The sequence below is a fragment of the Sardina pilchardus genome, chromosome 19, assembly GCF_963854185.1.
Source record: "Sardina pilchardus chromosome 19, fSarPil1.1, whole genome shotgun sequence".
In the NCBI taxonomy this organism is placed as follows: domain Eukaryota; kingdom Metazoa; phylum Chordata; class Actinopteri; order Clupeiformes; family Clupeidae; genus Sardina; species Sardina pilchardus.
Genome location: NC_085012.1, coordinates 8,107,076 through 8,120,082, shown reverse-complemented (window position 1 = coordinate 8,120,082; position 13,007 = coordinate 8,107,076). Strand labels below are relative to the sequence as shown.

Sequence of the window (13,007 nt, the reverse complement as noted above, 5' to 3'; positions counted from 1 at the left end):
ACACACACACACACACACACACACACAGCGAGAGACCTTCTGAGCTCTGCACAGGGTAACCAGAAATCTGGAATGGGATCCTTGCATGGGTGATCTTGAATATGATACTCGCTGCAGTTGGGGTGAAAAAGGCCTGTGCCTCTTTAAAAGAAATCGGTGATGCAAACAAACTGTTGTGCTCGCGGTGCACACGATGTAGAATCGCGCCAAAGACGAAACTTTGCAGAAACTTATTCTGTGAACTGCTTTGCCATTTTCATTCCGACCCAAGCATTGACCGAATGACTTGACGGTACCGTTTCTTTCTCGAGCGCTGTATGTAGGGCTACAGTGGATTATGGATGGACTCTGAGGCAGCGCGTAAGTGTGAGTGAAGACTGAAACAACGATTCTGTCTACTTTACGCACCTAGACCAAGCATCGGGAACGTCGCTAAATATTGTCGTTATAAACCCCTGAAAGGTTATTGAGGTCTCTGCGGTCATTGGTAGCCCACACTAGCGAAATTCCAGCCTTGTAGCTACAAAAGGTTACCGCGATTACAATTGGCATGCATGTGCTTACACTTTCGCTGTAGTGTATTTTTTACTCTCGATTTTTGAGAATATTGCATTTCATTTGAAATTAGTAAATGATTGACGGACTAGCCACTGGTCTGAAGTAGCCCAGACTAAACAGTCGTCTAAAACACTTTTCGATTTATTTTGCTTTGCCAGTGTTTTGTTACATTTTTACTCGATTTAGGCTACCGCTTGTCTCACTGCCTCTCCGTTTGGCCATAAGTGCCCCAAGATGAGGGCTTAGGCGCACTTGGGTGGATTCTGTCGCTGAAGAGGTTTGGTGAAGTGACACTTCAGAGTTTTCCAATTATCAGTCTGTTCCATGGAACTAAACAGCCCCCAATTAAGGTGATGTTGTTGCAGTCTTCCAGCATCTCGTTTTGCAGCAAAATGTCCGTCAAACCAAAGTGTTTTGAAATTGATGGGAAAATAAAGGGCTCACACAGTAAACCTATGGGACACAGATATTCCAAACATAAACATCCGAGAGAGCGTAACTATGTTATGTTATTGTGGGGTTTTTTTGTGCAGTCCTCTCTATTGGTTAACATGCGTGTCCCGTTCAGCTTCATTTTGTAAGCAAAATCAATAAATTGCTTCACTTCTGTCATTTTGAAAGGAGCAATGGGATATTATTGAGATACTGTATGTTGGTTGTCGTTTTCATAGCCACCACGTTAGTCCACTTTACACGTCTAGTAACACTGGGCACCTCTTATCAGTAGCTTACGCGAAGAGCTGGCCAACTCCAAAATGATGTGGCGTTTAGGGCTCAGAGGGCATAATTAGACGAGCCATTTCCACACTATTTATTTTTCGGTCACGAGGGATAGACGGGTGAACTCAAAGGCTAAATGCAGCGAAAAACAAAAGCTCGCGGAAAGAGGCCGCAAGCCGCTGCCTGCCCTCTAACCCCGCTCCGCCTATCCCATTCACGCGACACCAAAATTGCTCTCTATTAAAGTAGGAGCGTGTTTCTTAGGCTCTATAGAGGAACAAGCGCCATGTGGTAGGTGATTCTTAAATTAGACATAGTGCTTATTATTTATTTTATTTTATTTCTTGACATGTATTGATGTTAACGGCTATGTTGAGGCTGATGTAGGCCTATGTCCTCTTTTGACTAAACTTTATTGGATACTTAGTATAAGGGCATAAACAAAATGATATTGGCTACGCCCATATTCATACTCTATATTCCACTCTGACTACAACTCTCAGATGACGCACTTTTAGTGGCATTGCTGTCACAGGAGAACATATAAACATACAGGAAATGAACCTGTTGTAATGGATCCATAATGAAAAATATGAGCTAATTGGGCTGTTTTATATTTTGTATTTTAACACCTGCAGGTCGGCAGAGCTTAAATGGCCTATGCCGTTTGTGCGCAAATTCTTCTCTTTTAGGGGTTATCCCATCGCAACCATCAGCTGACTGGCAACCGACACGTTTTTACAGTGCACCATTACCACAATTGGCTAGTAACGAGGTTCCTCGGGCTTTCCTTATCATGAAATTCTGTATTTCTACATCTAATACTGTCTATGTATTCAACACTGACCAATCGCATTGCAGCCGCAGTCAAGTAGGCTATTCTAATTGTCTGTAACCTACCCTATTGCAGATGCTTATTAACCTCGGATGCTGTCGTCTGGTATGGTGTGTACCTGTATCAAAGTGGCAGGCCTCAGGTTATCGACATACTGCAGTGCTCTGGAGTAGTCTGGAGAGTGTGTAGCCATACTGTGTTATTGCATGGGCAAACACATTTCGCCACCCACTACGCGCCCAAGGTCAAAATATGGCATGCGCTCTTGTTCCATGTCGCAGTACACTTAGTTCCTATTCACAGCCATATAATATTGGCTATAGATCTACCCTACATCGCCTAGAAACTGTCTCCCTGCGAGCGTGCTCATTGCGCAGTCTGAAGCCCACTGTAGCCTATCATACAGAGCATACGAGACGTGTTATTCAGCAGAGCAGGACGCATACGTTGATGTTTTTATTTCGACTGGATATGACATCACTCCCGCTTTCCGCGGTGTTTATTTCTCTATGCAGGTACTTACACGTGTAACAGTCGACAAGCGATGGTCGTTCTAGAACAAACACCAGTCTACACCTGAGAGGGCTGCTACCATTTTTTCTCCCATTGAACCTGACTGCCGCAGAAGATGGAGACCTTTCACGTTTCCGATGGTCGTAATGCGCACAGGCAAAAACATCGAAACATCGACTGCAACGCTATAGCCTACTTTTTACTCTTGAAGGATTTTAGGCTATATCTCCCAAAGTCTTTCAATTCCAATGAATTTCATGGCTGGCTTTCACGTCCAAAAAAAGGGCCATGTCACAAGTGATCAAAATGAATGCAGCCATTCTAATAAACAATGATGGAAAAAGCGGCATTCTTCTTGTGGAAAATTATTTGGTCTGATTATGATTATGACTGTGTTGTACAGTGCGATTGATATTACATGATCTGGTTTTTCACTAATTCATTTCCCTATCTCACCACAAATAACACGTTAAAGTAGCCTAACCTATCAAGCTTTTAATCACTACAATGAAAATGCCATTTGGTATCTAAACGCGCTTAATTAGGCCTACTATAAATCTCTCAGGCCTATACATGTTGATCACGTGAAATAGTTTTCTGTATATCAATTAAAACATCTATCTCATAAAACATAACATAATACAGACACATGTCGCTGTACAGTTCAAACGCTTAACCATAGTTACCAGTTGCCCTGTAGGCCTACATCCCATAATATATTCCATACCCAAGTCGCCTCGAAATGTGGGCTAGGCCATTGCCTACGTGAGGAAATTATGAAAAAACATAATTAAAAGTCTCGACCTGGGTTTGCCAAATTAATATTTAGTTTTAATATTTTTGTACCTTCAGGGGAAGTGAAAATATCGATTCTCCTTCAGGCAATGGAGGCTTAAACCGTACACCTGTCAAATGCACTTGCAAACAAAAGTCGATTATCAAGGAATAGACATGGTTTTATCAAGAAAGCACCGGTGTGCATATAGAGTTTCCTCGCAATGGGCCTACATAATCACACAGGTCTAAATGATTGCCTTGTGAAAAACGTGCGTTTGTGGATGATTGACAGGTGTCCCGTAATGATGGTGGCCAACTGGTATGGGTCTGAAGAGTTGGCTAGTTTACATCGGGTGGTTTGCTAATGCATCCCCATACACAGACCATGCTGTCAGGAAAAATAAAGATATAGGCTAGTTAGTTACCTGTGTGATTTCTGCTTGCGTTCAGAGAGCAATTTATTCGTTGTTGCATATCTGCAATTCATTTGCAAGTTTGTTGAATTGGTTGATTGGGGCACCACAAGGCTGCATTCATAGGCCTGCCAAATGCAGGTGCTCATGCATTTAGAATCTGAGGCAACTTCACACACTAACTGACGTGACTAGCCTATCTCTACAGAAAAACGCTAGAAGTCACATACGCGCATACAATATTCCCGTCATGGGCCCAGAAGGTTTGTGGTTGTCACCCGTGTCTCTACCAGTACTCTAGTTTTTTCTTGAAACTGATAGAAAGGGGTCCTTATGGGGCCCCAGACGTCACAGTCACTCGGAGCCGTTGGCTCAGACGCTCCACTACAATGGGTGGTGACGCGCGAATTGGATTTGTGAATGGAAGCGTTGATGTGTGCGCGGCTCACTGATCATAAGGCTCTGAGCCATCTGTAAAGTATCCCTGCTGAAGTTGTTCTCTCTCTCTCTCTCTCTCTCTCTACTTCAGACACAAACTCACTCTCTCTCCCTCCCTCTCTCCCTCTCTCTCTCTCTCTCTCTCTCTCTCTCTCTCTCTCTCTCTCTCTCACACACACACACACACACACATACGCACGCACACACACACACACACACACACACACACACACACACACACACACACACACACACACACACAAACACACACACACACACACCATAAAATATTCGGCCAAATTTTGACCACGGAAAAACATTTCAGTCAATTTACAATGAAAGAGCTCTTCATAACAGCAGACTTATCTTAAGTGCGTGTGGTGTCGTCTTTGGCTACAAGTCATGAAGTAAAATAAAACCAAAAACAACTTCGATCTAGCTTTTGGTTAGTTTGCAAATCACGACTAGTCCTTACACACTTTCTGACACATTAATTCTTCCAAGTTGGCTCTAATTTCTTACCCGATTCTTTGTTTCAAGCCTTCAATCTCCTGGACAAAGCGAATTAACTGTCGGGGTCCTCGTCTTAGCAGAGTGGACACTTTGAAAAATGTTGGGAGGAGAAAGTTGATGACTTTTAATTCCTTCAACAAACGTCTGATCGCCCTGCCGTAGATAAGTCCCTTTTCAAAGACCATATCCCTGTCACTGGCCGCACCTCAAGACAGCTGTATCCCGCAAACGCAATTAACCTCCTTTGGATGAGATCACGCTAATTGAATGCTGCCCCCTGTCCTGAGATACCCATTCTTAGGAAAATGGCTTCATTGACAGTCAAAGCTTTAGCCGTTTATCTGTCTTATAGGTTTTCCTTGACTTTCGCTAGGAACAATGGCGTGAACAGCAGGGTAGATCAAAACAAACACCCCCCAAATACCCAATTTTTATTCTTAGGCCCATCTCAGTTTCATCTGAATAATGTAAAGTGGATTTGAAAACGCTCGATGACTGGCCACTTCCATTTCTCTCTCCGTTGAAAATGAATAGCTGAATTTGACGCAAATATATATTTTTCATCAAGGTGACCAAACGTTTCTAATGAAACCAATTCAGTGAAAAAGTGGGCTAACCCAAAGTCAATATAGCCTACCCAACTAATCATGGTGCGCCCCTCCATCCAGACACACAAACATGCATAGGCTATACACATATATATATATATTTTTAAAATACGTTAGTTAACATCTAATAAATGATTCAACATGCTTGTAAAAAAATATCACAGAAATGTGATTCAAGACATCTATACTGCAGTCTAGGTTTCTCATTAGATATCATGACTTTTCGTGTAGAGCTGTAAAAATGCCATATGGCGCAGTTTTTGCAATTTTCTTTAAGTCTTATAGACTGTGCTGACGAGGAGCATCCGCCTAGCATATTAAAAACGTATATGTATTTTCGATTAATTTACTCTGACTAGGCTACAACTAGTCCCCCGAGGGAAAACATAGCCTACTGGTAGGCTACTGGCAAGGGTTTCTGCATCTTATTTGTGTGATGTGTAAGCTATTTTATACAACAATATCAAACTGGCATGACTGTTTTTATAGGGTTTGTTTACACTCCAAGAGACTTGTTCCAGAGTGTGGAGTTGTTAAAACTATCATACACTTTTATCTAAATTATTTTCTGACTGTTCATGTCCGTTTTATTTTAACCGAGGTTTGGCCACCATGACTTTAACTGAGGTTATCTAATCTTTTTTTGGGAGGGACTGAAATGAAATCACAACCGACATGTTTACTTTCAATATGTTGGACCAATGATAATTTTGTCCTTCGTGTTTTTGTAATTTATAATGACTTAATAATGTTTCTGTCATAACCAAAGAAAACTCATTTATTTGGTTTAAAATGCATGGATTGGTTTTATTTTGTGTTCATTGAGCTGTAGGAAATAAACTGAATCATTTGAATCATTAGCCTATTTCATTGAAGTTTCGAAATTGACGTAGAACATTATTTACATTAGCCTATCTATTTGGGTGGGGAAAAAGTTAAATCAACCAATGAACTTATGGGATATAGTTTTTCATAAGTTACTGGAACTTTATCCTGAAGCAATTTACCAATGGCGATGTTCAATCCTCTGTGGGCCATTTAACATTTATTAGCTTCAGATTATTAAATATGTAAAATGATATTCTACAGTGTCATTCCACATTATACTGTATCAATTTAATTAAGTAAGTAGCCTAGCCTACATTTAACAAAATACATGTCAGTGGTAGTTAATCATGACTTAAAAGTTTCGAAGTTTTCTTTCGTTGTAACCTAAAGTTGAGGTCCACATAAGTCCAGAATATATCTAATAGGCTTTATTTATTTCACTAGTTATAATAATAATGTGTTGGCCGTTCAATGAGCTTTACTTGATTAATGCTACGGTTATGGTATTTAGTAGACACTTTTGTCCAAACCGACATACAAATAACCACAATACAATGGTGAGCCATTTGTTGCTAAATGTAGCCACAGCTACTTTATGGCCATTGATAAAGCTTTCCAGTATGATTCCTTGTAAATACATGTAGCCTATATATGGGGGTTAAATAAGCATACTGTAGCTTGAATTGGACGACAGAACTAAGAAGATCAGCAGCTCATCTGAAATGTATAATTGAATGTGTCCAAAAACACTAGTCAGCGAGTGACGTTAAAATGTGTAATGTCTAATGATTTTCTGTGTCTTCTGTCTGAAGTTCTGCGTCTATGTCGCACAACTTAAAGCGCACGAGAAAAAAGTTAATCATGGGCCCTGTCGGAACGTCTTACTTTTGACAGTAAAGAATGAACGCCACGTGGTAGCTATATTCGTCAATGAGGTTAATGGGTTTACGTTCTTGGTCATACAGGACAAATAGAATGCATGTGGGGAGGGAGGTGGCAATTGAATGAATAGCGATCCATAAATAAAAAAAAATCAGTCGGCGACAATATAGCCTACAAACTCACTTCTAACAGGCGCTCTCTGAAAGGCTTTATTCACCAAAGCGTCTTGAAATCACAATAGAGAGCTTATAGGCGATATCATCATACCTGCCATGCCACCAAGCAGGAGTTTTGGCTTCGTAGCGCCCCATGAACCATCTAAAAATGCATGTTATCCTGTGCTATCCCTATCGCCTCAACGAATTTCGCGTGCCCCGAATACCACCGGCACCTGTCCGGAGAGCCTGTGATTGTTTATGAGCCGCGCGACAAGTGCAGAACGTGTGACAGGTGCAGACAAGCACTTGTCCTTATAGTCAAAGTCTTTACCCACCTCATCGCGCGCACACTTGTTGCATTATACAGTTTCGTCTCAGTGAGAGTATTATCTCGGTGAAGCCATGCAATAATGAGTCTGCTGGCTCTTTTCTTTTATCTAGTGAATTTAGGATAGGCTACTTTATTCACGTGTCTAGCCTGTTTACTAAATGAGCCAGTATAACCTTTACTTTTCAGCATCCACTAGTAAAGCCATGGAAGACCCAGGTCGTCTTAAGACAATTTAATTTATACAATTTCCCCTGCATGTACGAAGGGCAAGCTTCTCAAGGGTGTGCCTTTCAAATTAGTATAATAAAAACCTTTACATGAAACCCTCATAGCCTGAGTGAGGTCGGCGCTTGCATTAGAGTTATTATAGTATGTCCTCTTCGTGTGTGGCATCGTCTGTCTGTACACTCGGGATATATATAGGTTGCTGAGCCCTAAGGTGTCAGCATAGCGCACGAGTTCAGCGGGCCATCTCACCTTTGACCCTACAGTGCACCGTTTTCATTTCACAGCTGGTCTCTGTTGACCACAGTGGTGTATCCGCTGTTACCATGACATTCTTACTATATGAACTACACACTAATTCACTAAGACTATGCTTCGTAAACTAATTTACAACTATAATATCTTACAATCATCAAAATATTTCAGGACATAGTCCGAGTAGCTGGCCTACCCCGCGCAATTGTCTGGGGAAGCAAAACTGCTCCTCGGGACTGGTATTTGTCCTTAGCAACCCCCTCCAGCCCGAGGAAAGTTGAGAAAACGCTTCTTTTATTCATCTGTACTGGACCGGAACCTGCCTCCTTTACAGGGACATCTGCGCGGTGTGATCTAAAGGAAAATGTGAACCCATTCTTTCAGTCGTTGTTCTTCCTCTCCATTTTGACCCTCTATCTAAGCTTTTGGATACGCCGAGTGACACTACTATAGGCCTAGTCTGTTAGCAGCAATGATTTGAAACAGACCGATTTCAAGAACTGGAACATAACCGAAGACGTTTAAGTTTACTATCACCGTTACTGTTACGAACGTTTTGGTGCCACCAGAGCGTCCAGCAGTGGTGGGTTTCCCAATATATATTTTTTCTCTGTTAGTATTTTGAGAAGAATGGAAAGGTATACCTTGCAAAAGTTTTTCTTCGCACCTTTACCAAGCATTTCACCGTGAAATTGTTAGCCGTTGTTAACCTTAAGAGGCTGGATCCATGTTTCTTTAGTTGATCGTTATCATTCACCAACGTTTGAGCATGCGTGATGAACATGATGTATGGGGAGAGCGCAGGTGATGTTCATCAGAGAGAGAGAACAAGAACTAATGCATATCAAAATGTATAGGACCTGCAACATAGCGGTAACACGATTTGTATTCGCAAGGGACTAAAAAATGGACTTTAAAAATTAGCAGGTGGTTAATTTTACCTGTGTTTTTACTTTGATTTGGCCTAATGAAGCAGACAATTGGTCTGATGTCGCTTTCAGTGCATTCATATGTCCAGTTACTAACACAGCATTTTAAAGCTCTAAATAGTTTGTTCTTTTATTTGAACACTGCAGCAGTCTTCAGGTAAGAGTGGGCCAACCTTGGGAAGCTTGCCTACAGTTAAGAAGTAGGCTACCAATGACGCTCTGTGGAACACCTTGACACGTTATTTAACGTAGTGTTGGGCAGCTTGGGCAAGCCACCCCAGAATAGTATGGCCCGTCAATGAGTAACTTTTCAGTTCACTGATATTCTCAAATAGCTTTCACTGTCTCTGGTGTTGTGAAATGCGTTCAGCATGGGGTCAGGTGCATGCAGCATCTGTTGGTGAAATGACATTGATGGGTTGCTTTTGCTTGTGTATAGGTCTACCCTGTAGATGGACCAATCAGCGACTTCTAGGCTGGGTCGGTCCCACTAAAATGATGCAAGTGAGGACGGTATTTGTCTCAGTCAGTTAAAAATAGGCGAAATGTATGTGTATTCAAAGTTACAAAAAAATCAGAGCTGCTTTGGTAGAAAACGAGTCGAGGTTTTGATTACTTCATCAGGGGTTTTGGCCAGTGTCAAGCACTCAAGAGATATTCTTAATTAATCGTCGGTAGCCCAACACGTAGTTAATTTATGTGGGGTGACTTTAATATCAGCCCTTTAAATAAAGAAAACAAAAAAACACAGATGCATATTAAATCATGGATGAGTGTTTATTAGTTTTGTATGTGGGGGAAGGGTGTGTGTGGGGGGGGGGGGGGGGGGGGGGTCTGCGCATTTGTATCAAACAGTAATTTCATAACCTCATGCGTACTTAAAACATGTTCCACGTGCATCTTTCTAGTCATGGCAACTCCGAATTGCGCAATATGGGAGATGCTGTGCCACGTTACAACTTGATTAGTTGTAATATTAGCGAGTGGAATGCTGGGCAGCTAATCCCAGACTGTAATGTGTGTTTCATTTGCACTGTAAAGGATTTGTGCGGATGAGACGCATCATGTGCCATCACCTGAGATTTAGCCAACCTCTGCAAGCACCTCCACAGGCACAGAACTGGAGCAATCATCAGAGAGCTGGTACAATGAGCATCACGCCTGAATTCCCTGATCTGGGTAAAAATAGTCTTTCTTGCTTGCTCACATCACTCTAATCCCGAATATTACGTGCGTAAACGTCGCTGTAAAAAAGCAGGTCTGCACCAACAACATCTTTGTCAAATGGCCCAGATTTTTAAGTGCCGAAATTTAGGCAATGGAAAGCTCAGAATGATACAGGCCTTCAGGCCTTCGAAAGGTGAACTGCAATCCAAAATGTACAGCCGGCCAAGTAACCATACTCTAAGATACTCATAAACTCTCAGTTAATTAGGCTACTTCATAACAACAAATTGACAGTTGACTATCCATTTTCAGTATAACATGAATATTCAAGCAGATCTTTATAACAGTATCACATGTTTTTTTATCACAGGCCTACATATGTTGGTAGAAAAGCTGACATTCCAGATTTATTTAGACCAACTGTGCACTCGCATCAGCTTTAAATCACTTCGTGCTTTCACTCACCGAATTAATCAACAGCGTTTAGGCAGAATAAGCAAGTTGTGGCAATGAGTGAGCAATCCCTTGTTGGTTATCTGGGTACGGAGGGGTGAGGAGCTTGGCTGGCATGTTTAGGAGGGTATTATTCGCTCTTGCCCGCTCCAAAAATTCCAGTTTTCAGGTGATCATAACCTCATTAGCGTTATGGCATTCCAGACAAGATTCGTCCCTTGAAATAAACGAGGATTTGGTAAATTCTTCAAGATACGCCAACTTAAACAGACTCTTGCCTCTTGATGCATTTATTTTGTTCGCATGTAAAAAAAAAAAACATGAGTGCTTTGAGGTTTTGTCTTCATCTTTTAGCTGTCTTTGTCATATCGTCATATTCACATCTAAACGCCTCGCTATACGCGCGTACTGATAGCCTACACACAGGGGCACACACACACACACACACACACACACACACACACACACACACACACACACACACACACACACACACACGAGAGAGAGAGAGAGAGACAGAGGGAGAGAGCTCCTTGTCTTTTTGTAATCTCAGTTACAGACACTGAAATGTCAGGCGTGAGTCCAATAAGTCAGGGTAATTGCTATTCTGCCTCTTCACTCGTTCGGCTGAATCATATTCCATTAGAGAAGCCATGGGTGGCCCGCAACAAGGGCCAAAGAGCAATTTAAATTCTCAACGCTTGTTAACCAGTAGATTTATTTGGGCCTCATTTCCATAAAAACACATGGAAATATTCCCTCATGGACAGAGATATGCCTTTCTCTCTTGTTTTGACCCTTAAAAAAAACGTAACAATGTAGCTAATATAGACCGTAAGAATGCCTAGTTTTATACCGATCATTCTGGGTGCCCTCTACACATACTGTCACCTTCACCTGCCATAGGTAAATGAACGAAGATGACGCCCCTCCTCTCCCGCCCCCGGGCTACTCCTGCTTAACGTCTCCTACGTTGCCGTGGAGACCCCGAGCTCCCATGCAGACTCTTTCATTTGGTACCCATATTTCCTGCAGACATGTTGCCTCTTGGCGTGAACACGCATGTAGCGATGGGGAGAGAGGAAGGGCGTCAGACGGCAGACAAAGGCCTGCATGGGAAGGGGTGCCGCGGCCCATGTTTGACGGCTGGCCTTTTCATGCTGTCTGTCAGCGGGTGCCGGTTCACTCAGACCACCAGGGGTCCTCAACTGACCTGTCAAATCCGAGGAGCCAGGAGGAGGGAGGGTGCCACCTAGTGGCAGTGAGAACAAACTCGTTTCGTTCTCTTTGTTGTTGTCACAGTCGTCTGAGGTCAGTGTTGGATGAGATTGTCATGTCGAAATGTAACATCTGAATAAAGAACAGATATTCTCTCTCTCTCTCTCTCTCTCTCTCTCTCTGTGTGTTTCTCCTTTGATCTCTTCCCTGCACGCACAACTCAATGCAGGTTAACTGCAGGAAGTAGTACACTTTAATTAACACCTTCCATGTGTTAATGAACAATATGAGGCTCCAGTATGATGTTGGATGGAGACACCGGGAATGAATGGAGAGGTATTTATGGACCTGGTCAGAAGTCGTGTTACCTGTTCGGCTGTGCAGTAAATTTCAAGTCACCCTGTTTCCATGCAGACAGCCACAGAGGTGGCAATGGCCCATAACAGAAGCTTACTCCTCACCCACCATACTGACCCTTTAATTCAAGGCCCATTACACCACTGCAATAAGTATTAATTCCCAAACAATTATTACATTTAAAGTTAATACTGAGGGGAAACACATGTGTCCATGTCCGCACACCACATGCACACACACATACACAAACACACACACACACTGCATAAGATGTGAGCTGTCAGGCTCACTAGCAGTCATCTTTCCACAATTGTTTTATTCATTTGCATATGTGTCATTTTTTAAATTTTAAAATCAAATAGGAAACTTTTCTATTTGGTTACAAGCGTGTGTGTGTGTGTGTGTGTGTGTGTGTGTGTGTGTGTGTGTATGCCAGGTTTCGGCTGGTGGGACGACACAACGCTGTCTCATAAAGTATATCCTGTCCCAAGAAACACTGGCAGCAGGCACGGCGCCAGGAGAGGTTGAACCAAACCCTGTCCTCTTCCCGGTGAGGTAAGAGCCTGACCGAGCCAAAATGGTGGCACCCAGGCCCCAGCCTTCGCCAGACCGAACCAACATGGCTGCCGTAACACTACAAGGGGGTAATGGATATCCCTGACTGAGAGAGAGACAGAAGGAGGAGCCAAATTCCTGCTTTTGGATGAAGAAGGGCGGGGGGGGGGGGTGGGGGGTGCTGTCTAATGGAAGTCTTCTGAGACTCCAAGTCAATTATTCAGCCAGAAAGTAGTAGTAGGAGGAGGAGGAGGAGGATCTGGAGAGAGTGGGG

General features: G+C 42.5%; 1 long non-coding RNA gene across 1 annotated transcript in view; it reads left to right on the top strand.

Moving 5' to 3' along the window:
* LOC134066328 (uncharacterized) overlaps nt 1–13,007 on the top strand; it is a 45,300-nt gene that overhangs the window by 31,197 nt on the left and 1,096 nt on the right. Inside the window, exon 3 of the long non-coding RNA XR_009936408.1 lies at nt 12,615–12,733. This is a non-coding gene — a long non-coding RNA (uncharacterized LOC134066328). The remainder of the gene's footprint in view (nt 1–12,614; nt 12,734–13,007) is intronic.